Raw genomic sequence first — 26,805 nt, 5'->3', positions numbered from 1 at the left:
CTCTCCAGTGAGCAGTTGGGCATTATTTTCTGAAGTATGGACTGGTTTAAACTTCTTGCAGTCTAAGGCATCCTCAGAATTTTCCTTCAACACCACAGTTCAAAGGCGTCCATATTTCTTCACTCAGCCTTCCTTATGGTCCAGCTCTCACATCCATAGGTTACTATGGTGAATCCTATTGCTTTAACTATGCGGATCTTCATTGCCAGTGTTGGAAATTGGAAAGGGGATATTACCTTTTCCTTTCTCCCCCTAGATGACAGTAGCATCAGTTGGGGTGGATGCAGGGCCTTTAATCTTCTATTGGGGTTAGACATGATGAAACTATGTCTCCCTTCTTTACTTTCCCCCCAAAGCCAAGACAGTGGCAGCTGGGCCGAAAGCAGGGCTTTTCATCTTCTTTTGGATCTAGGCACAGTGCAATTGTGTCTTTTTTCTTCTATTCCTCCAAGGTCAATGCAGTAGCAGTTGGGATGGGATGTTGCCCAATGGAAATTCTCTTATATTGTCTAAGATGGATAGTCTATGTAATTCCATACTGTCTGAATTTACTGTGCGGAATCTTGCTAGTTAGTCCTCATACAGAAGACCCATTGTATCACTTGTGTTGAATCAACACAAAGGAAAATTAAATTGAACCAGTGGGTAGGGCTAAAAATAGGATTTCATCTATTGACTGCAGAAGCCTTCCCTATCCATACCTGAAGGTGCCAAGGATTAAACTGGGCCCTCCTGCATGCAAAGCATGTGCTCTGCCACTGAGCTATGACCTATCATCAAGTCCAGATCAACATAAAGAAGTTACACATGGAAAAATGGAGTGAATTTCTAACCCGCGTCCCTCCATCCACTGATTACCTCCATGTTTAAGTCATATAGGGCTAGTGTAGTGAGTCAGATCATATCATTGTGTAACCTTGACTGGCAGCAACTGTTTATGTCTGAGAAGAGATCTTTCTAAGACCCTTTAAATGGAAGATGATACTAATCTGATACATCTCAGCATATACGATGCCGTTAAGCTAAGTTAAAGGTTTCCCATATGCATGCCACTTGAATGAGATGATAAACAGACCAAGAGTGGGGAAGAAAGGTGAAACACTGTGACATTGTGGAGGAGAAAATGCAATTATCCCAGCATTTGAAGCAGAGGTTAAGCATACCATTAATCATCAACATAATGTTGTTGCATCTGGTGTGTAGCTGGAGATAAAACGAGGGAATCAGCAAACACTAGGTATTTCAAAAGGACAGATGTAGGGCAAAGCAGTGACGTTTCCATACCATGTGCTGTGTACTCTGTTACAATGACCTGTTCTTTCTGTGCCATCTATAACCATTTGAAGCAGATAGAGCTGTATTAAAGAATAGAGGACACTTGGAACTCTGAATCTGAACAAATCTCTAGATTTTGCCTACATTCACACAGAGAGGTGGGTCTCATGAATGCTGGTATACTTATAGGAAATAGATCGTCTCAAAGGCAGTGGTAACAGCGGTTTGGAGCACAAATGAAGACTGGCAGTCAGTTACAAATAATTTGGTGTTAAGGATCAAGGATCCTGTCATCAGGATCATAGCTTTCAAAACTCAGTGCAGAATTGTCTCCACCAGCATGTAAAAAGTCCTGCCATTTGGAATTGTGCAGTGCAGTACATGATAGTTGTGGAAAGAATACAAAAAGGCATACAAGGATGTTATAGGAATTAAAGGGCTATTCAAATGAAATCTATACTGTGAAGAAAATGTTTCAAAGGAGAGAACTGTATTAATTTGTCATGGCATAAAACTCTGTTCCCTAGTTTCTCCTACGACAACACCAAGAGTCCTAATAATGTCACAATCAACATTAGAAGTGCATTCATTTGCCCACGCTTCATCCTCCATCAGTAATAGTCTATACATTGCACTGGACCAAGATGAGATTTTCTAGATTAGGGGATAAATGGTCACAAATCAGAGATGAGAAAAACCAGACTTGCAAAGCAGTTATGGAATATTTAAGTCTTCTTAGGCATGCAGTTTCTGGCTTACACGTAGGCATTTTTAAACAAAAAACAAGACAAAGAATGGAAAGAAAAAACAGCTGAATTTGTCTATATTCACACATTGCGATCCACTTGCAGAAGTATGACCAGAGATACAAATTTCTTGGTATCCCACATATAAGAATACAGTATATAGGTTCTGATTACTGCAATTTGCATAAAAAGCCTTTTCAGAGAATTTCTGACTCTAGAAAACATGCCTCTGAGTAAGCATATTTATTGCATCCGCACCTCTACAATACAGACCAGCTACCTGAAAGAACTGTATCTTCTTATACTACTCTTTGGAGTTAGGGTCACAGTCTGCATATTTGAGAATATAGAAATCTAACTTCCATAATTATGTAAGCAGCCCAGCTCTCACAACTATGTAACTGTACTTTAGTACCCAGACTGGTAATGTAACCCATCAGAGTATCTGAGGAAGTAGATTAATAAATGTGAAAGCAAATGCTTAAATAAACAGGTTAGGGCTATTTCAAGCCCCTTCTACACTGCCAGATAGTTCAGGTTATCAAAGTAGAAAATCCACAATATCTGCTTTGAACGGGAATATCTGAGTCCACACTGTCATATATCCCAGTTCAAAGCAGATAGTGTAGGATTTTATTCAACTGTGTGGAAAAGGCCTTAATCTAAGGCCAGTTGGGAGTAGCAATACTCCAGGCTGACCCCAGGGGTAGCAATGCTGTCTGTCTCTGCCCTACAGCAGTTGCACAGCAGAGTCCAGGCCATCCAGCATAGATGTAACTGGTTTGGCCTTCTAGGTTTGTCACCTTACTTTAGTGATCCCTTGTCACTGCTTCCAAACCATCACTGGGCACTTTTGTGATCCCTTAGTGATCCCTTGTCACTCCTCCTAGCCATCACTGGGCACCTTTGCTGATTCTCCTTCTCCTGGTCACACCGGTGGCTTTGCTGATGGCAATGTCCAGTTCTCTACAGCTCTGTGTTGGTCTGTCCCAGGCAACAGGAAGGCAACACAGGCCTGAGCCATCTCTTTTTCTCTGTGCTGTGGAGTGCAGGGAAATGGGAGTGGGGCTGCTGGGCTGAGTGAGCAGTGGACCTGTTTGTATTAGAGCTGGTCCAGCTGTCCACATTAACCCTGAGGTCTGGGGCTGCTCCAGAATCTCTCTGAAGCTGCAGAGCATTCTCTGACTTCTCCTAATATGAGGCAAAACTCCAGTGTGGGCCGGTGTAGAAAAGCCCTCAGTTTTCACCTTCATACCATACCATACCAATTTTATTTTTATCATGTTAAAGAAATGGGAACGAGTATGCAAATTATTTAGTGAAAAATTGAGAGAAGCAAGGTACTAGATTTACTCATCACGCATGTCAATTTGCCCATTGTATACTGCTTCACCTCCATTTTCAGCATGGAGCCCTTCACACGATGCACAGGCACCTCAGGTTTGGCACCATGCCAGAAAGGGGGAGGAAGCAGAGCACGCTGCCACCACAGCAACACAGGAGCCTTCCCATGTTGCCTTGCCAGCAATGGGGGGAAGCTGGGTGGTGTCACTTCCCCACATGGGATGAGGGGCATGGTAAGGTGGGTGATGCAAGTTGTGTAGTGATGGCTTCTCCATGCCCCCTACCGGGAGCCCGTGTATTTGCCCTGATGCATAGTGATTCCATGGGCCTTTCTAATAAGGTCCTTAGTGGGGGGGGGGGGGATCAAAATGAGAGCTGAGAAAAGGTCGTTTTTGGGATGACTACTCCCTAAATCCTTCAGCTATTTCCCAAGTGTAACTTTTTCCAGGCTCTCAAAAAGACACATAATAGAGGAACTAGTATAACAGTGGTGGGCAATTTGTGTTCACATTGGCTCTGTATGTGCACTTGGGACCCTACAAAATGCTTTAGAGTCAATCTAAACTTCTGCAGGTACATAATGTGCTCAGCAAGTAGATGTTGGCCAAGAACATGAGATAATTTCTCCATGGCAAATATCCCCTGAGGTGGAAAGCTTTACCTTCTCCCATGTACACTATATTTTTCACATGTGAGTATCTCTGGATCCTTCTACGCTACCATATAATCCAGAATATTAAGGCAGATAATCCATATTATCTGCTTTGAACTGGATTATTTTGAGTGTACACTGCCAGATAATCCAGTTCAAATTTGATAATCTGGGTTTTATATAGCTGTGTAGAAGGGGCCTCTGTGTATCTGTGGTCACAGGTCACCTGCTAATCCCAACTGGAGTTAATTCATTAAAAGCAATAGAAGCTTTTTCCTTTGGACTTTGCAAGAAAAAATCAGAAATGCATCTTTCAGACATCACATCTGGGCTGAGATTGTGAGAAAGAGGTCCACTGTATTTTTATTTTAAATCCATATCTGCACTTCCGAATACTGATGGCAAATTCTGATGAAGTAGGCAGGTCTACAAACGCTTAGGCTACCACTTTCTCTCACATTAATCTCAAATGTGCTACAAGATCTCTTTGCCTGCCAAATTTTCAAAGTGACTGAGATGCTTAATAAACACCTTTCATTTTTTTCCTCTCTGATTTTTTTGTGGATGTGGGAAAAGCTCTCTGTATTTTTTCCAAAAAGCTGTCTTTCCTTCTTTAGAATTCCATTTCAATCAAAAGCAGCTAAAGGACCTGGAAGCCTCTTTTAGTACAAGCTAATCTTAATTTGTGTGCTCTGCCTATGGGTATGCTGCTTTCTCAATTATGTCATTTTCTCTAAGTGCCAACCCGGAAAGGGAAATTAGGAAATGCTGCATTTGACCAAATGAATACATCGCATCCCCCCCCCCCCACCCCCGCACATTTAAGGGTATTATAATCATTCTTACTCTGTCTCAGAAAGCAGGGGGAGGAGAGGGGGAGGCAGGTCCCATTTGTAATTCAGGCTTTGAAACTGCCTCAGCCTTACAATTTGCTGTACAAGTAGCAATCACAGCCATGGTTTTTGATTAAATGATTACCCATAGGCCTGCTCTTGAATGAAATGACAACTAAAATTCGCAAAGACGCTGTGACTGATAACTTCCTTGAATTGGACGACATTCCAAAGCAGCATTAAACGCTATTACTAGGTCTTTGCTGTGGCACCAAGCATTACATATATATTTGCTTTCTCTGAAGAGAGACTGATTTTTTTTCTTCCTCTCAGGAGCCTTGGTTGAATGAAGAAGAAAAAGCCTGATGAAGGTCAGACCTCTCAAGGGTTTATGGAGTGTACGCCTGTGTGTTTATACACTGTGCCATGTGTCAGCAAGTGCCAACTTCAGAAAAATCTTGAAGATGCTAAAGATTTTTCCTGCTTTTCTTTGTGGCAATTGAAAACACTTGTCACTCTGTTTGACAATTTATCAGGACTGCCTGAGTTGTGTGGATTTTTTTTTAAATAAGAGGCTAACATCTGAGGATATGAAAAGGGGGTTCTGTAATATCAAGAGATCTGCAAAGCAACTGTTTTCTATAGACATTTCCCCCCCCCCCTTTCTTATATGTGTCAAGCTTGCCTTCGTGTGCCTTACCAGTGGTACTGCCCTCTATATGGGGCATACTCTAGAATTGCTTTCTGTGCCCTTGTGTGTAAATTATATTTTCGCTGAGCTGAGAGGGAGTGGAACATATTGACCTATGGCTCTTCAGATGAACAACTAACCAACTGTTACACAACCCATTCTGAAAGAACTTTTTTAGATGTGCCAGGAAAGAAGAGCAAAGCAAGATAACATTTCCCAAAAGCTTTGTCACAACCCTCACCCTATTGTTTTTTTTATCTGTGGCTGTGTTTTTTTAAAAAAAATCAAGTTACATTTATTTCCAAAATTGAAGTAAGTCAAGGCAATTATTGTACAGTGAACCCTGTAGCCCTTCATACAATTATAGTTGTACTGACTTCCCAGATAGGAATGAATTTGTGGGTGTCCGGATCTTTAAAAAAGAGAGAATAAACACAGCCATGTAGTTCATGAGTAAAAGAAAAAAAATAGTGTCGGGTAATAGCTTTATTGTGTAATAGTTAACAATACCAGAAGAATTGTCCACAAAGATCTAAAGACATGAATTTTGACTAGACAACTCCCCAGATAACTTGGCCCAGCTAGGACCCAAAAATTTGTCCTCATATTTTACTACTGTTCTGTGCCCAAAACTATAATGCTCCATTTTACATTGCCCCTGTTCTTGCTGTTGTCATTTGACTTTGCACTTCATCCATCAGCCCTATCCTCACAATTGATTGCACTAATCCATTGCCCACCCGTGCTCAGAAATTGATTATTAATTGCAGGTTTACTGGTTATTGGTTTGATGGTTGCTTTCATATTCTATTATAATGTTGTTGTTTCATTTTGGTTTATGCTGTTGTTTATGTATTTTGTATTTTAGTGTCTTATATTTTAAATATGTTGTTCGGGCTTGTCCCCATGTAAGCCACCTGAGTCCCTCTGAGGAGATGAATACAGGGTACAAAATAAAGTTAGTTAGTTATTATTATTATTATTATTATTTGAATTTTGGTTCCTCCCCCCAGATTTTAGAATACTTTTATTAGCATATATGTACATAATAAGGCATCTTGAAGATGTGCTTGAAGTCTACATTCATTTATGTTGCAGATATTTCCTTATACAGCCTGGTGGCAATTTTATACAATGCTGCTAAATCATTTTGTTCATGGAACAAAGTGTGGGGACACCAAACCATCAAAAAGTAAATATGTCATCATCTCAGCCACCTATGCATACAATTTTGAATTTTGGAATATTTTGGAATTCCAAATAAGTGATGCACAATCTATACATGTCTGCATATTTGCTAACTACTTTTCTGCTTGTTTTAGCGCATCCTTTCTCTTCCTTCATCATTATAACCTGTAGCTATTTTCTTTCGCTTCTCTCCTCCAATAAATCATTTGGATATGAACTCCTTGTAACTAAAATTCCTTGAAATATTTTACAAAGAAGTCTAAACTTGTTGCTTATATAGCTATGTGCACTTGTTGGTGAATGTGGGACTAGTTGCTGTTCAGCTTCTGTCTTGCCAGTCTAATTACTCTCCTCAACAAATCCAGTGTTATTTCTCACTTTTGCCAGCATATTGAACAACTAAAAATTAATAAAAATACCAACAATTTTGAAGGTCTGGAAATCTTACATTTATAGGATATTTTAGTCATCCAATTAAAAGAGAAAATGATTCCTGGTCGCTGAATGGGAGAAGGACTTTCAGCATGTATGATCTGTCAAGCAACCACACCTCCCACAATCTGCTCTTTACACAACTAAAAGAGATCCTCCTGACCCTCAGAGTTATCCACACTGTGATGGCCTGAGCCTTTGGAAAAAACTATAGTGTCTGGCTTTATTCGGGGTTTATCTGTATACCTTCTGTTAAGGGGTTTATCTGTATACCTTCTTTAACACAGAGAGGCACTTTAGACAAGGCGAAAAAATAACCAAAATGAGTTTACTGCAAACAAGATAAATAAAAGGTTAACTCCACCTGGGATTATCATAAGGTAACTTAAAACAATACATTACAAAAGAAGCCTTTGCTGGCTGCAGTCATCTCTCTGGAGTCTTCTGCCTCTGGTGCAAAGTGATGGTTATAAACTGTCTCAATCTTCTTTTTTTGTGAAGCATAAGCTGGTCATAAGCTTTTGTTGTCCTTTGGACTGATGGTATAAAAATTCTGCTGAACGCAGGTGCTAAGGATGCTTGTTTTTGGATTGCTTGGGCCTAGGATACCAGACAATACCCCGAGCCTCTAGTGACTGTAGAAAAAGGAGAAGTTCAGCAAGAGAGCTCTATACAGGGAAATGGAATATACCAACTAAGGCTGGCCTCTGGGGGGTGTTATGCACCACCCAAAAACTAATATAAAGGAAGGTATCTACACTATTGGGAAAATCTATGAACAGGGGGAACTGAAGCAGAGGAGAGGAAAAGGCAGAGCCCATACAAAGGGAAAATGATAATACACTTAAGAGTACATTTATAGTGACCTCAATAATATATTTAAAGTTCAGTTAAAACCTGGAGTAGATTTACTGCCATACACAACTAGCAGCTGCCTCTGAGCGTAGGTTACTTTTTAAATTGAAATTCATTCACTGAGTTCAATCTTTTCCTCTTGTGTTTTAAACCATTTTCTTGGAACTGCTATTTGCTTTGGGACAGGAATCAATTTGGAATTTCCTCCCAATAGAAATATTTCAGAAGAGAAACTTTTCTTAGGAAGGAAAGAAAGTTACATTCATTCCCTTTGCCTGTATTAATTCTTTCTTATCACCACTAGCTCTCCAGTTGATAGTTTGACTGTAGTCTTAAAAAACAGACCCTGTACTTTAAATTCAAACACACATTTAATGATAGATCTGGTTTGGCTATAAATAAACAGAAGATCTGGGTCAAGTGGAATATGACAGCCTTGTGGGAATGGCTACTTTGTTCTGACACTGCTATCTTGCTGTGGGACACCACAGTTCCAGGCTAACCACAGCTCTATACATTCAGTTTATGGAAAACTGGAGTGACTTCGGGAGAGTGGAGAAGAAAAGCATAAGGCATGAATTAGTAGCTCTTCTTATATATTGGGCTCCGTGTGGCCAAGAGTTGCCTCTCTCATTTGATGCAATGGTCAGTAACACTCTGACCAAGCATTCCTAATAAACAAAGGATTTCTGAAGCTGATGTGAACTAGGCAATTTTCATTCATGAAGAAGTACTTCTAGCAGTCAATATTGCTTTGAAGACCAATAACAGACTAGAGCAGGGGTTCTGAAACCTTTAAATCCGTGGAGCCCTTTTTGAAGCAAAAGTTTCTTATGGAGCCCCAATAAATGTTTATATATTATATTATATATTATATATAATGTGTATATATCAGGCATGGGTCTGGCCAGTAGCAATACAATATTTAAAATGAATAACAATTTTAACCAACATAAACTTAACAGTATTTCATTGGAAAACCTCACGGGCCATCTGATCCAATCCCCTTCCACCATGCAATAACAGCACAATCAAAGCACCCCCAACAGCTGGCCAACCAGCCTTTGTAATAATGATGATGATGATGACAACGACGACGACGACGACGATAATAATAATAATAATAATAATAATAATAATGGCAGAAACCCCAGAGATCATCCAGTCCAACCCCCTTCTGCCATGCAGGAAAAACACAATAAAAGCACCCCCTGAGTGGTGGGAGGGAAATAGGGCTTTGGAAGCAAAGAAAGCAGGAGGGTGTGGACTGCGAGAAAAGAAGTCTGGGCAGTGAGGGAGTCAGGGGAGAAAGGGTCTGTGCCACAGGAGGATGCTGCTGTTGTTGTTGTTTCTGGTAGCACAAAACTTTAATTTCCCTCCATTTCTCAGGAGGATAATGGTGGGAAACAGCATGGCTCTGTAGAGCCCCTCACTATCACCTGTGGAGCTCCAAGGGCTCCAGGGAGCATAGTTTGAGAACCCCTGGACTAGAGATACGAAAATCTCTCAGTTTCCATTATAAACAGCTTTGATTACCTTTGATCATGTCTGTTGCCTGACTTTTGCCAGATTGTCTGCCTAAATCTCATTTCTGAAACTTTTGCTGACTTGGATTTTAGGGTGCATCAACATTGTAGAATTAATCCATTTTGATTCAACTTTAAGTGCCATGATCATTGCTACGGAATCATGAGAGCTGTAGTTTGCTTAGATACCAGCACTCGTTGGCAGAAAAGGGCTAAAGACTGTAACTCTTTTGATATCATAGCACTGAACCATGGCAGTCAAAATGCATTAATTCTATAATATGGATGCACTTCTAGACTGCCTTAAACTATACCTGTTAACTCACTCTTCTTTCAATTGCACTGGGCTCTGTACCAAACTAGAACCTACCTCAATCACCTCAATAGCTTAGAGAACGGGGCCAAAATTAATAAGATGAATTTCAACAGAAAGAAATGTATGGTATGGAACTTAGGCAATGAAAATGAAATGCGCAGATATAGAATGGGAGACATCTGGCTTGAAAATATTATAGGTGAAAGGGATCTAGGAGTCTTAGTAGACCACAAGCTGAACATGACTCAACAGTGTGATGCGGCAGCTAAAAAAGCTTAATGCTGCTCTGGAGCAATGGATTCAAATTGCAAGGAAAGAGATTCTATCTAAATATTAGGAAGACCTTCTTGCTGGTAAGAGCTTTTTGGCAATGGAATAGATTGCCTTGGAGTATGGTGGAGTCTGCTTCGAAGATTTTTGTACAGAGACTAGATTATCACCTGTCAGGAGTGCTTTGATTGTATTTTCCTGAATGGTAAGGGGTTGGACTGGATAGTCCTTGTGGTCTCTCCCAACTCTATTATTCTAGACACACACACACAATTATTGGCTAAAATATGTTTGTGAACATTTTTCAAATCTACACATTTGTTTGCATTTTAATTCAAGAAAGAAAAGGATAGGGAAGAGATCAATGCTTGCTCTTCCCTGTCAGTGATGAGACAGTGAAAAAAATATATTCTGGTACGTTAGAGACCACATGAACAAATGGGGGAAATCCAGTTAATGTAAATCTCTTTTCCATCACTATTATGAATCAATCTTTTAGAAATTTAAATAACTCATAAGTCAGTACGGCAATCATACAAGTTCAGATAACTTTGGGGAATAAATTGGCATAATTAACAGCAAAAGCATGTAATCCAACATTCCTGTGGTTTTAGTTTTAATCATTTATCTCTGTAACCATACTTCAATGCAAGTATATACATTAAGTGCACAAGTGATATATATAGGAAAGGTTGGCAATAAGGTATCAATGATTTTAGAATTAAAATCTGAAGCCAAAAGTCCATAAATAGGACAGCAGTATTCTACATGGGACAGTGAGAAGCAAACCAAAGAGAAATGCAATTAACTACAAGGGAGGAGCCATAGTTTCTTGACAACTTTAAACTGAATAAATTATCCATGAGCATAATTATGCCAAATTACATTACATACATTCTGTATACTGCAGGCATGCTTTAAGTAATAACTGCTAGTTAAGATATATTTTATACTAGCTTGGGGACCCGGCGTTGCCCGGGATATTAGAGAAAGTGGGTAATGGTGGTTCTGTATGCCAAGTTTGGTCTTTATTGGTCTTTGGATAACGGCTGCATTATTTTCAGGAAGTGAGTGAAGGTACTTGAAGTCCCATCATCCATGGGCCATCCTCCTACAAACAGCAGCAGGATATAGAGTGGGTCATGGGGGCTCTGTGTGCCAAGTTTGGTCTTTATCAGTCATTAGATGAGGGTGGCAGTGGTGTCAGTAAGTGAGTGAAGGTACTGCAAGTCCCATCATCCAAAGTCCATCCCCTTTCAAACTGCAGCAGGATGTAGAGTGGATCATGGGGGCTCTGCGTGCCAAGTTTGGTCTTGATCGGTCATTAGAAGAGGGTTGCAGCAATGTTTTGAAGGGAGTGGAGGTACTTGAAGTCCCATCATCCATGGTCTGAGCTCCTCCAAACTGTAGCAGGATGTAGAGTGGGTCATTGGAGCTCCATGTGCCAAGTTTAGTCTTGATTAGTCATTGGCGAGGGTCTCAGTGGTCTCAGGAAGTGAGGAAAGGTACTGCAAGTCCCATCATCCATCTAATTTTTTTTCCATACAACACCAGGACTTAAAGTGGGTCATGAGAGGTCTATGTGCCAAGTTTGGTCTTGATCGGTCATTGGATGAGGTTTGCAGAGGTCTCAGAATGTGAGTGAAGGTACTGGAAGTTCCATCATCCATGGTCCACCCTTCTCCAAAACTGCAGCAGGATGTAGAGTGGGTCATGGGGGCTCTGTGTGCCAACTTTGGTCTTGATTGGTCATTAGATGAGTTTTGCAGCAGTCTTGGGTAGTCTAGGTACTTGAAGTCCCATCATCCATGGTCTGTCGTCCTCCAAACTGCTCCAGGATGTAGAGTGGGTCATTGAAGCTCCATGTGCCAAGTTTAGTCTTGATGAGTCATTGGCGAGGGTCTCAGTGGTCTCAGGAAGTGAGTGAAGTGACTGCAAGTCCCATCATCCATTGTCATATTCTTCCAAACCGCACCAGGATGTAGAGTGAGTTATGCGGGCTCTCTGTGTAAATTGTGGTCCTGATCCATCATCGTTGGCAGTTGTAATGGTCTTAGGAAGGGAGTTCAGGTATTGCAAGCCCCATTGTCCATGGTGCATCCTCCTTCAAACTGCACCTGGATGTAGAGTGCATCATGGAGACTCAGTGTGCCAAGTTTGGTATTTATTGGTAATTGGATGAGGGTTGCAGTGGTATGAAGAATTAAGCAATGGTACTGCAAGTCCCATAATCCACGGTCCATCCCCAGCCAAACCACACCAGGACGTAAAGTGGGTCATGAGGGGTCTCTGTGCGAAGTTTGGTCCTGATCAGTCATTGGATAAGGTTAACAGCGGTCTCAGAATGTGAGTGGTGGTACTGCTAGTCCCATCATCCATGGTTCATAGTCCTCCAAACTGCAGTAGGATGTCGAGTGGGTGATGGGGGCTCTGTGTGCCTATTTCGGTCTGTATTGGTAGTGTTCTGACCCAGCCCCCGGCCTTTCCTTTCCTCTCTTTGTCATCTCGGAATGTTGGATTTGAGGCTGGCCAATCAGAGACCATATGCAAATTTCCTTCTGTCATGCCCTGTTTCTGCCATGAACCCTCTTCTCCACCAGGGGCTCCTCTTGAAGCTGGCCAATCAGAGACCATATGCAAATAGCACCGCTGCTCAGCCAATCGGAATCTTTGAACTTTCAGGCTGGCCAATCAGAGACCACAGTGGCAGCCAATCAGAAAGCGAGCACATACACCGCCACACTTTTGTCCTCCGCATACAAGTTTTGACTTTTATTATATACTAGCTTGGGGACCCGGCGTTGCCCGGGTTATTAGAGAAAGTGGGTAATGGCGGTTCTGTATGCCAAGTTTGGTCTTTATTGGTCTTTGGATAACGGCTGCATTATTTTCAGGAAGTGAGTGAAGGTACTTGAAGTCCCATCATCCATGGGCCATCCTCCTACAAACAGCAGCAGGATATAGAGTGGGTCATGGGGGCTCTGTGTGCCAAGTTTGGTCTTTATCAGTCATTAGATGAGGGTGGCAGTGGTGTCAGTAAGTGAGTGAAGGTACTGCAAGTCCCATCACCCAAAGTCCATCCCCTTTCAAACTGCAGCAGGACATAAAGTGGGTCATGGGGGCTCTGTGTGCTAAGTTTGGTCTTGATCAGTCATTGGATGAGGATCACAGCAGTCTCAGAACATGAGTTAAGGTACTGCAAGTCCCATAATCCATAGTCTCCCTCAAACATCACCAGAATGTTGAGTTGGCCATGGGGGCTCTCTGTGCCAAGTTTGGTCTTTCTTGGTATTTGGATGAGTGTCACTGTGCTTTCAGGAAGTGAGTGAAGGTACTGCAAGTCCCATCATCCATTGTCCGTCCTCCTCCAAACAGCACCAGGATGTAGAGTCGCTCAGGGGGCTCTGTGTGCCAAGTTTGGTCTTGATTGGTCATTAGATGAGCGTTGCACCAGTCTTGGGAAGTGAGTGGAGGTACTTGAAGTCCCATCATCCATAGTCTGTTCTCTCCCAAACCTCACCAGAATGTTGAGTTGGCCATGGGGGCTCTGTGTGCCAAGTTTGGTCTTCATCAGTCATTGGATGAAGGTCTCAGTGGTTTCACTGAGTGAAGGTACTCTAAGTCCCATCATCCATGGTGCATCATCCTCCAAACCGTACCAGGATGTAGAGTGCATAATGGAGACCCGGTGTGCCAAGTTTGGTCCTTATCAGAAATTGGATGATGTTTTGCAGTGGTCTCAGGAATTGAGCGAAGGTACTGCAAGTCCCAAAATCCATGCACGATCCACAGTCAAACCTCACCAGGACATAAAGTGGGTCATGAGAGGTCTATGTGCCAAGTTTGGTGTTGTTCAGTCATTGTTGAGGGTCGCAGCAGTCTCGGAAAGTGAGTAGAGGTACTTCAAGTCCCATCATCCATGGCATGCCCTACTCCAAACCGTATTAGGATGTAGAGTGGGTCATGGGGGCTCTGTGTGCCAAGTTTGGTTTTGTTTGGACATTAGATGAGGGTTGCAGCAGTCTTGGGAAGGGAGTGGAGGTACTTCAAGTCCCATCATCCATGGTCTGTCCTCCTCGAAAGTGCACCAGGATGTAGAGTGGGTCATGAGGACTCTGTTTGCCAAGTTTGGTCTTGATCAGTCATTGGCGAGGGTCGCAGTGGTCTCAGGAAGTGAGTGAAATGATTGCAAGTCCCATCATCCATTGCCAAATTCTTCCAAACCGCACCAGGATGTAGAGTGCGTCATGCAGGCTCTCAGTGTAAATTGTGGTCCTGATCCATCATCGTTGGCAGTTGTAATGGTCTTAGGAAGGGAGTTCAGGTATTGCAAGCCCCATTGTCCATGGTGCATCCTCCTTCAAACTGCACCTGGATGTAGAGTGCATCATGGAGACTCAGTGTGCCAAGTTTGGTATTTATTGGTAATTGGATGAGGGTTGCAGTGGTATGAAGAATTAAGCAATGGTACTGCAAGTCCCATAATCCACGGTCCATCCCCAGCCAAACCACACCAGGACGTAAAGTGGGTCATGAGGGGTCTCTGTGCGAAGTTTGGTCCTGATCAGTCATTGGATAAGGTTAACAGCGGTCTCAGAATGTGAGTGGTGGTACTGCTAGTCCCATCATCCATGGTTCATAGTCCTCCAAACTGCAGTAGGATGTCGAGTGGGTGATGGGGGCTCTGTGTGCCTATTTCGGTCTGTATTGGTAGTGTTCTGACCCAGCCCCCGGCCTTTCCTTTCCTCTCTTTGTCATCTCGGAATGTTGGATTTGAGGCTGGCCAATCAGAGACCATATGCAAATTTCCTTCTGTCATGCCCTGTTTCTGCCATGAACCCTCTTCTCCACCAGGGGCTCCTATTGAAGCTGGCCAATCAGAGACCATATGCAAATAGCACCACAGTGGCAGCCAATCAGAACGCTGGCACATACACTTCCGCCCTCCCTCCGTCCTTCCTCTGTCCTATACAAACAAACACTCTTCTTTATTATATATACAGATATAGATAATCTACTTGGAGTGCAGCCTTTGGTCTGAATCTAATTGCAAGCATTGTCATAGGTAGTATTTTCTACGATTTCCAGAGCCTCTTTATTACATGGCATTATGTCATTATGATTATTTGGTTTAGAAAGACTAGGCACACCACATTTGTGGTAAAAGAGGCTAGGCCAAGAGATGCTTTTACTTTCTAAATAGCAGCTGTGCCGGGAGCTCTGAAAACATCTCCAAAGACCCTGCGCTTTTTGACTCAATCTCCTAATCCCACATTAACCACTACTAAGTGATTGAATTGGCACGTGGTGTTTATAATGCTGGTTTTTAAGAGATCACAAAAACCCTCAAACTCAAGAATGTGGCTTTTGGATGACCAACAATTAGTGCCAGGAAATAGCCTGGATAATGCAAGGGGTACCATAATACCAAAGATATTCCTAGTAAACTTGCCCAGTGTGGTGAGTTTGGCACACTCTTCCTATGTCATTTGACTGGGCTAGCCACAGTTTCAGGGTGATTCTGTTCAATTACTTTGGCATCTCTGCTCAACCTGGTGGTTTGTGGTTGAAATTAGGGATGATGTTCACAGCAGTTTTGTGGGTTATGACTAAAACTATACAGAGTCCTGTCAGCACATTGTTGTCTTTTAAAAAGATGTACCACAAGCAAAGTCCTCTAATTTGACAAAACAAATTTGATGGTGAAGAACAAAATGGGTTGTTATGCTATCTATTTTGTCTACTAATGCTTGGAAGTCTAGAGATGTGGTATAGATGACCAATGCTTATATTCCTGATAGCCTTTTTAATGCTGAACACAGCCATCTGGGGGTGCTTTGGCTTGCTTTCTATTCCACAGACTAAGCTCCTCACAGATGACAAGACTTTAAAATAAAATTGGTGTCAAGTTGCAAAGCTACAGGATTTGGTGTGTATGGGTCAAGTGTGTTAGAATATCTAAGGGCATGAAACATTTGTGTGTGAGAGAAATAAGGGCTGGTATCATATTAGTAACTTGTAGAGGTATGAAACTAATTTATGCTTGTCTAAGTGTGCATCTATACGGGCAATTTTATGCAGCTTGAAGCAAACTCAAAACTGTGGTAGGTACAAAACATATGCCACCAAAGAGGGCTGCAGCACAAATTAAAGGTTTAACATGTATTCAGCAATGTTTCAGAGCCAAGTATCATGTGGTGGTAACCCTGTCCCTTTTGTCACTAGCATAAATAGCTCCAAGAGCTACCCTTCATAGTTCCAAAGTCTTTCAAGAAATAAGGTTGTTCTGTATAAGAAAAGAATGGAGGACAGGATTGTGTGAGGGCACCAATGACATTTGAAGAAATACAATTACTGTCCTCCTTCTTCATGGTGTCTGTGCTTCACACATATTGGTAACTAGCTAGCTTGCCAGTGAAAGATCAGCTGAGGACATATGACAGCACTATTTGACAAAACTTTGCATCTGCATGTTCACTGTGGTCAATCCTATAGTGTTGGATGAAGATAGCTGCTATGTAGTGTTCTGGCAAGCAAGTATCTCAGATCCAGGTCTGAGAGGTGGTGACCTCATGAGTATGCGAATTTGAAGCAATCAACCACTTACCTCGATAGAGGGCTGGCATAGGGAAGCCAGCCCTCTGTCTCTCAAACAGATGAGCAGTCTAAGGGCATTTCCAGACAGCATCAAAATGAGGGACAAATAAATGGGGCAAAACATTGCAGGACCTGACAGCAAGTCCAAACACAGACCTGTCAGTCCTGGTAAATGCTCCCTGGAGTCCTGACACCTTCACTTGTTACGGATTTTAGAAATCTGCAAACTGGCTGGGGGACACCTGCTAAAAGTTTTCTTTTTTTTAATGGACTCTCCAAGATGCACATATGCACTCATATGCACCTGTGCAGATACTGAAATGTACATACAAGCAGATTTCTTATTATCTCTCCTCACCCTACTGTAAATCCAAGCTCTGCGTATTTTCATAAAGATCAGAGCAAAGGAATGTTTGCAGAGAGTTCTCATTGTAATTGCTTTCCATTCGTGCTTCCATTTAGCCACCTGTGTGTCTGTGACTCCATTTATTTACAGTCCAGATCAGCTGTTTTGGAATTTTAAAATGTGCACATAATAATAAAACTTTATTTAGATCCGGCCACCATCTCCTCCTCTCGGGACGGCTTATAAAGCACTCCAGGGTGCACATATAACGTACAACCAATAAAAATGGTACAAAAGTATAAAAAGGTCACATAAAATTATAACAACAACCCCTGGTCAACACATGTTTGCATAAAATCAAAACAATACAATTTATACAAATTATAACAACAACCCCTGGTCAACACATGTTTGCATAAAATCAAAACAATACAATTTTAAAACAACAGTAGATAAAACTAACTGCCGTCAATTTACAGGTGCTTCATATGGGCCCATTCAGCCTACTCAAAGTCAAAGTCTGAACATGCATGTTTTCAGGTTGGAACAGAAAGATTGAAGTGTGGGAGCTAATCTAATCTCTATTGGGAGGGTATTCCAGAGCCGGGGGGAACCACAGAGAGGGCCCTCTCTCTCGTCATCGCCAACCACACTTGAGATGGTGGTGGGACCGAGAGGAGGGCCTTCCCTGTTGATATCAGAACCTACACCGCTTCATAGAAAGAGATGCAGAGAAGTCCACACCAGATTATATGAATGAAGTAATGTGTTTTCCTTGACTGTAAGGATATACAGTGACACAAATATGCACATTTTTTGGGGGGTGGGGAGGTAAAACTGGATTTTAAGTGCACCTTTTTAACACATGTTTTTCACCTGCTAAACTGAATTAGCATACATTTTGATGAAACCCACTTTTTATCCTGGCTTCTTCCGCATTTTAGGGCATGTGTAGAAGGGCCCTAAGGGACTTCCAGAGAGAGGCAATGTGTATAATAAGTGCTTGCCATACATCCAGATAATACAGTTGGGAGAAGACTAGCAGTATGATATTTTGTTTAAAGTGGAATGGGAGACCACTTCCAGAGAAGGAACATTGGATTGAACTACAACATCACCATGTCCTTGTGGAAGACCATGTAGGATTGGTCTGAATGTAGCAGTAGCCATGGGCTCAAAAGGTTTCTGCATTTGGTGGAAGAGGACCATACTGAAACTGGATCACAAACAGGTGGTATAGGTTTGACAAGCCTTGAAGAAACCTTTTCTCTGTGGCATTTCCAAAAAAGAGACACAGCTGAGTTGGCTGATGGCTACCATTACTGCAAGGTAGATTCCCAACAAAGACAGGGAAAGGACCCTCTCTTTTAGGTGTAAGAGAAGTACTGTAATTTGGTAGTGATGGAAGATCCAAGATCAGGATGAAATTGCAGAAGCAGTGCCAGTGAAAGGCGGAGAAGCTGGGCATGGAGGGCTTTCTGCTCACCAGTAGAATTATACTGATGTGATATTCTATAGGCTGTACAGTTGTCATGACATCTGGTGTTGAGTCCTGAGGTCCAGATGTTTCACTTGACTTGATTCCTTGTGAGTAGTGTCCTGGGGCATCTATAGGGGGGTTGAAATCCAGAGCTGCCTGAGCGACCAAGGGACAAGGAGTATGTATGTAGTCATCTGAATCCTTTCAAAGGATTGGGGTTACTGTCAAAAGCTAAACTCTGGAACATTCTATGTTCATATCTCTGCAGACACAAGATCCATGTGTGTGAGGCACAGAGACCATGAAGAAGAATATCATTTAGATCATTAAAAAAAAACCCCTGAGAACTACAGCAACAAATACTGCAACCTCCTGAAACATTTGCCTCATTCCAGGAAGAGACTATGGTTAGGTTCAGATAAATTACTGATTATGTTCTGATATTTGTTGTAATGACAGTGATATGCCAATTTCTCTTTCTCTTATTTTAAAAAAATCTACATTTCATCATTTATTTTTCATCACCAGATCAATTTCACTGATAGGTCAATAGTTTTTTAAAAGTCAATCAGCAAGGGATCAAAAACATAAGGGATGTTTCTGTAGTCTATGCACACCAATATACACAGAGAAATATCTTTAATTTTTAAACACCACTGCAATGAATTTTTGGAAGCCCTCCTCCTTCATTGGCTCGTGGTATTTCCACATGAGACTTCAAGTATGTAAATTAACTTTATGAACAACCCTCCCTCCCACCAGTATGCACGCATACAGACTAATATTTAAGCTACGTGAAAATGCATGCGACAAAAATGACAGAAAGAGAGCTTGCAAAGTAATTTTAAAAATTCCTTATATAACTCATTGCAGAGTTCCAGAAGAATGTTCTCATTGATACTCTAGCAACTGAAAAATACTGCTCAAATACCCCAAAATACCTTCTAAATGTTGTCAGAAAAAAATGTTGCATTCCTGAATTGTTTTATTATTTTCTGTCATTACCTTTGAAATGTAACTTGGTTACATCCAGTTCATCTATCAAAATATCTTGGTATAGGTAATATTTCTTATTGTAATTCAGTACCTCCAAGTTCTAGGCAGGAAGTGAAAGTATTGATATCATTCAATGCCTCAAACACAGTAAAATGGAAGCACTAAATCCTAGAGGGAATTAGGAGAGAGGGATATTTGAAAACATCTTTATTGAGTAATTGACTCCATTACCTCTGCCAGACAAATGGTCAGAATTAAAACAAATAATATTTTCAGCTTAAAAGGAAAGCAGTATAGTTAGAAACATATATGTCTTTTGTTAAGCTCCGAGCTGTCGCATTGCACAGTGAATCTATTGTTCTTCACAATGGAATCCAAATAATTTATAGGAGTATCTGAATGCGATAGATCTGTAATGTTGGTTATACTCATCTTCTTTCATTTGCCCACAAATGGAAATTAAAGAGTCACAGAAGCCATACTATTTATTTATTATTTATTTATTTGCTTTATTTCTATACCGCATTTTTCAGCCCAAACAGGCTTTAGAGTATTTTATTACATTTTCATCACATGAATCATCAATGCAGCATAGTGTTGCTGTCGTTATACATTTTCATATTGCTTATGGCAAATTATAAGTTTTGAATCATGGTATTTCAGAATCCAATGGTCAAAGCATTATATCATACCAAGTTTCGGCATTGGTTAAAATTATAAAACAACATCACTACATGGATAGCAACAAGTGGGCAATAGCAGCAACCTAATCAGCAGCAGAAGGAAACAGAGGCCCCAGGAAGGGAAATTAATTCCTGGAAGAGTTATCATGGAAAAAAGGTGTCTCCACCGAAGCTTTATTTCCAATCCTTGTCTCCACAATAAGCAAAATTTTTCAGAATCCAATTATTACAGGGGCAGAAAGTGAGGTGAAATCTTTTGAACAGGGACACAGACATGAAAACAAACATCATAGGGCTGTTAACCCTTCCCTATGATAATCTAAAGCTAAGAAATATAGATTTTTGGCTGGAGTTACACTTAAAAATGTACCTGTTTAGACTTACAAACAAATTCAACTTAAGAACATACCTAGAGCCTGTCCAGACAGTACCTTTATTATGGTATCTACTGCAATAAAGGAGGGGCTGTCCAGACAATGTTCTGGACAGTCCCAAATTAATTCACTATAAACCCTGGTTTGTAGTGAATTAATTAGATAGTGGGTTTATTCTGTGCCTTCTTGGAAGGTGCGGAATAAAGCCACTACTTCCGGTGTTTGGACTACATTCCAGACACCATTCCCACAGTTTACCAGGCTAAATAAGCCCGGTAACCTGTGGGAATACCCACTCCTCCCCCCCCAAGCCCCCAAATCCCTTTGAAAAGTGAAAAAAAAAACTTACCCAGCCTCCAGTATACTCTCGGAGCAGCTCTTCCAGTGCGTACAAATGATGTGCCAGGAGAGCAGGGAGAAAGGGGGGAAGGAGAGTCTGGGGGCTTGGAGGGAGAGGGGCAGGAGAACATCTGGACATTCACCCCAGAAAGCGCGCATTTTCTGGGATGTGTGTGAACAGGCCCCCAGGAAAATGTAGATTCTCCTGGGATAAAGGATCTGCCCCTACAAAACCTATTTAGTTTGTAACTTGGACACTGACTGTATACTGTCATATGTAGGCTGACATAAGAGGGGTTTGGGCTTGTTCTAGCAAAAATCCTTGATAAACCCTTTGTTATGCATCAAACTGAATGAATCCAAATTAAATTATGAACCACAAATGGAGGAAATTAGCTTATAATTGTGACATGCAGCTTTTTATGTAAAAGAATCCCACTGCTCTGCCATGGTTCCTGTTTCAGAGCCTAATTTAAATGAGAAGCATCAGATAGCCAAACCTTGGGGTGTTCTGTTTTGTTTGACTGATTTTAAATGCTATCCTAGAATTACACTGTCATACTTTTCTCTCTAGAAAAGCAGGTTCTTCTTTGTTTCAATCCAAAAGAGACAAATACTGTGGAGTGTCTGAAAAAAGAAATAAGTGCAGTATTTTTAGACACTAGGTACATCTGGAAAAATATTCAAGCAGATAATTAGACTGCATTAGCAATGTGTCTGTTGTGGCTTCCCTGATCCCAAAGAAGGCAGCCTTTTATGAAGTACTTGGCCGCAACCCTACAGAATCTTCTGTGTAAATTGGCCCACACGAAAGCATGTGGAAAACATTTTTTGGCTGAAACCTGAAACCATTCATGTGGCTTTGACATGGGGAAGCGGAGCCTGCCAACATCAATAGAACTTTGTACTACAAACCAAAATGGCCATTTAGACATGTGTACTTTCATGCTTGCAAATGCACTGAGGTCAAATATTTTTGAGTCTTGGGGAATTTTTTCCCCTTCTTTATACAGCTTCGTGTTTCACGCAGGAAATGAGGCTGAGTACAACAAACACAAATCATTGAGACTGACAGAGCATATTGGGTTCAAAACCCAAGCTTTGACTCTAATTGCTCTCCAAAGGCCCTTGGCTCAAGGTAGCTGTTGATTTAGTTCAGCTGTTTCAAATCAACACTGTAAGGTCTTGCTAAGACAAACTGGTTAGGCCGCATTACATGTGTACCATTGGATCCCTTGAGTACCGGCATAACCGTTTGCATTTTAAAAGACTGTATTTGTCTTGCATTCATTAAGAGACTTCTAAAAAAAAAAGTAAGACAAGCATGCAACCTTTAGTTTGGGATGGTAATGGTGGTGGCCATAGTGGAAAGGGAATGCATCCTATCATAAAGGTCTCAGGAAAGGGAAGCCCAAGTCTGACTTAACATGAAAACCTAATCAAAAATCATATTGTGTTCATACATGTTTCTAAGATTCAAAAGTTTCATTGGATATGGATTACACTTATGGTTCCAGACTTTTCAGGTAGTGCCGGTAGATAACTATGACAATGATGATGATAATAATGATGATGATGAGGATGATGATGAGGATACATTTTATTTGTTACCCACCATTCCTCATGCCTTGAAGTGGGGTACAACATGGCTAAAACACTTAGATACAATATAAAATGATTAAAATCCATATATTAAAATACACAAAACAAGTTTAATAACAAAAAGTCTAGGTATAAGGAGGTTTAGGAGTCAGTAAAATGTAGTGGTTTGAGCATTTGATTAGGACACTGGAGACCAGTGTTCTAATCTCCACACAGTCATGATGCCTACTTGGCAACCCTGAGCAAGTCACACTTTCTCAGCCTCAGAGAGAACCAATGACTGAATCTCTGAGATAGGGTTCCCATATGGCTGCCATAGGTCAGAAACAACTTGAAGGACCACACAACGCCTGTAGGGAGATTTGCCTTTTCCTTCCTATACTAAGTAAAATCTAATTTTGTAGTGCTGAAGAGGTAGGGGAAAAAAGTTGATGAAGCAAGGAAAATAACAACCTTCCAAAAAGAGAGACGAGAAACCAACTTACTTAGATTGCCTCTGTACACTTCAGAACTTAATCCTGGTTTCATTGTAGTCAAGAAGAGATGGGGAAAGTGCAACCCAGGCATGTAGCCGGGGGGGGGGGGGCTTGTGGGGCTTCAGCCCCCCCCCCAATTCTCATGGTGGTTCGCGAAAAGACCTTACTGGTGCATTATTTAAACTGTTATGTTTATTCATATCATGATCTGATCACCATACTCAATATATCCCATATGCATGGGGGTATTGGGATAATGATACAAAAGGTTTGCTAGGCTAGACCCTCTTTCACTCAGACTCAGCCCCCCCGAAACTCACCCCCCCGAACCCCCCCCTGAAAAAAACCTCCCCCCCCCCGAATCGAAATCCTGGCTACGGGCCTGGCTGCAACCCCATGGATTGTGTGCCCCACAGGGACTCATTTCATCGCTGCTGCCCTCCTCCAAGCTTCCAGACCACACACATTAAAAACAGCTCAAAATGTCTGCCAAATGTGATGGGTTTGCATACTTTACCAATGCCAAAAATAAACTGAAAACAGTACAAAAATGAAAAATTATGGGGATCACTGTTGAAACCTCCTTCACAGTTGCCCTCTCCTGTCTTAAACAATAGATGCCTACTCAGGAAGGGACTATGGTTAACCCTCCACATTCACAGAGATTAGGGGTACAGGGCCCCTGTAAAAGTGAAAGACTGAATCTATTAGAATCTATAGGTCCTCCAGTGTGGTCCTCCAGTATGGACCTATAGATTCTTATAGGCATGATCAGTTTCCAGTAGAAGTTGCACCAGAGAACCTAGAGATTCCTGCAGAGACCATTTTAATCAAATTTCCAAATAAGTCATGGTGACTGTTGCGTGGATTACTGTTGCGAATGCTTCTACCGAAAGGTAGGATACCTTTCCACAAATCTGGAGAGCCAACTGTACTTTGCTTTTTCTGTGATGGATTTAACTGTACTTTCCTTCATGGATGGGCAAATTCTGTAATAATTGAATTGGCATTTAACAGGTATTTATAACTATGGAAGAAAAATGTGTACAGCTGTAGGTGGGACACTACATATGAAATTCAAAACAAAGTAAACATTCTGGTGTGGACTTGTTCTCATTTTATCTCCCCTAACACAACTTTGAGAGTAGGAATATGGGTGGAAGCGTGAGCAGACCTTTGATCCCTCATGAGTGGAAATGTGGGAAAAGTCTGAGTCCTTATGAAAGAAACTTTGGACAGACCTTTTCACCAAATCTTGATTGAATTCCAATTAATTTTATGTGTGCTACCCACAGAAGCCCAATAATTTGTCTGCACTTTCACTATACAGTATACTAAAACAGCTTTCCAACTGGGGCAATTCATCTAGAATTGAGAGACATGTGTTTATAGTTAAGTTCTAGTATTTTTTTCTCAGTTCAGATATCAAAGTGTAATTTTGCTATATAGCTCTATGTCTCTATGATTCAATATATATTTGCTAGAAATAAGGTTGCTGCTGAAATACAGAGAACCAGAGCCAGGTTTGTGGTTTTTTCCATACACTTCAGAAAAATCCCTTATTGGACCACCCAGGGTTCATTTTATCCTATTTATAACTTGAAATTGTCAATGGTATTGGATTTTCCAGTTTGGGAAGAAAAACTAGCAGAGAAATTCAAAGTGAGAAATGGATATGGTTCTGGTTGGCTATCCCTGCTATAGATATACAGTTTGAGCATCTTGTATCCAGATATACAAAATTCAATATCCCCCAAAAGGTGGCTGAGACAGTGACACCCCTCCCTGATGTTTCAGTGTACACAAACTTGTGTTTCATACACAAAATTAAAAATATTGTGTATAAAATCACCTTCAGGCTTTATGAAACATAACTAAATTATATGTTTAGACTTGGGTTTGATCTCAAAATTTGGAAAAACAAAATATAAAACAATTCTGTTTCCAAACCTTTCAGAAAAGGGATTCTCAACCTCTATTTAATTTTTGCATTAATAATAATAGACCTGTAGTATTTTAGACATTGGTTTGAGGCTGCAATGCCAAGCAGAACCAGTAGGGGTGCAATCGCTTTCTTCATAATCATAAATAAAGATGTGAAAGATTACACTCTAAGGGTGAATCTACACTGTAGAATTAAGGCATTTTGCCACCACTTTAATGCCATGGCTCTATGCTATGGAATTCTTTGAGTTGTGGCTTTAGAATATGCTTATGCTTCTCATTCAAGGGGTACTAGTGCATCAGCAAGCTACAACTCCCATGAACCCATAACACTGAGCATGGCAGTTAAAGTGGTGTCAAACTGCATTGGTTCTACAGTGTATATGCACCCTAAGTGATGTTTGGAGTAGAACAGCTGAAATAATTTAATTTAGTCATGACTATCTCACATCTCCCTGATTTTAATGGATATGCTCTAATAAGTCAACCCTCCTGTTCAAGGAGCTCCACTGGCTGCCATTCATCTACCGGACCCAATTCAAGGTGCAGGTTCTTACCTACAAAGCCCTGAACAGTTTGGGACCCACCTATCTGCGTGACCGCATCTCCATATACGAACCCATGCGACCCCTTCGATCATCTGGAGAGGCCCTGCTCTTGATCCCACCAGCCTCGCAGGTGTGATTGGTGGGGACAAGATTGGTATTGGGCTCGGCCTCATGTAAGCCGCACCGAGTCCCCTGGGGAGATGGTAGCAGGGTACAAATAAAGTGTTGTTGTTGTTGTTGTTGTTGTTGTTGTTGTTGTTGTTGTAAGTCTCAATACAAATAGATACATTCCCAACTGTCATACAGAAGACATGGGGGAAGGGAAACCCTTAGTCTATACTAAACTAACTAACTGCTCCTCATTGAGGACTTCAGACTTGGACAGTGTGGAATTGAATTCCAACAGAAATGACCAGTTTCATTTCCAGATTTCCAGACTTTTCTACCATCATCTCCATCAACAGTATCATTCCATAGAGGTGGCACATATGAGGCAGCTATTCTGTGCATGTAACTAATAAGATTATTTAATTGGAACCGATAAAGTCTGAATATAAATTACTACTATCATGAAGCAACTTCATAAAATCCTTCTATTTCACCTTCATATTTTACCTGTTCAGTCCAGGCCTTCTAGGATGAACCAAAGAGGAAGAGTTTTCTCTGGTCCAATCCTGGTATATAAAAGAGAAACTCGCGCAGGACTTTGGCTTTTTTGTTTTGGTCATACACATGTTTGAAAACCTTCTGTTTCTTCTTTTTATGGGTCAACCACTGATTGATGGGGAAGGAAGATATTTTACCTATTTGTATAATTGGACACAGACCAGCAGTGATGCTTTCTTTTGGTCTTTATCATAACATATAGTTTGTGAACTATATTTTGTACCATTTTTCCTTCGGTTCTGTCACAGTCTCTGTGACAGGCATTAAAGGTACCAGGTTGGATCCATTTCAGAACAGGAGTAAGGAGTGTGGTATATCAGTTCCCATAAGATAGGTATCAGGTCCACAAAGTAAGGCTAGCAGGCCAGATGCGACCCTCCAAGGTCATTTACCTGGCCCTTGCCCTAAACTTTAGATTTGGGTTGCCTTAAATCTGGAATGAATTGAAGACCCACAATAACAACAATCCTTATTAACTTGATCATCTCATCAGCCAAAAAGCAGGCCCACACGTCCCATTGAAATGCTGGTAATTTTCTGTTGGTTAAAACTGATCTTCATTTTAAATATTGTATTGTTCTTTCATGGCTTTTGCACTACAAATAAGATATGTGCAGTGCACATAG

The sequence above is a fragment of the Anolis sagrei genome, chromosome 2 (genome assembly GCF_037176765.1).
Source record: "Anolis sagrei isolate rAnoSag1 chromosome 2, rAnoSag1.mat, whole genome shotgun sequence".
Taxonomy (NCBI): Eukaryota; Metazoa; Chordata; class Lepidosauria; order Squamata; family Dactyloidae; genus Anolis; species Anolis sagrei.
The sequence above is the reverse complement of the archived record's forward strand: the minus strand, read 5'-3'. Positions refer to the sequence as shown.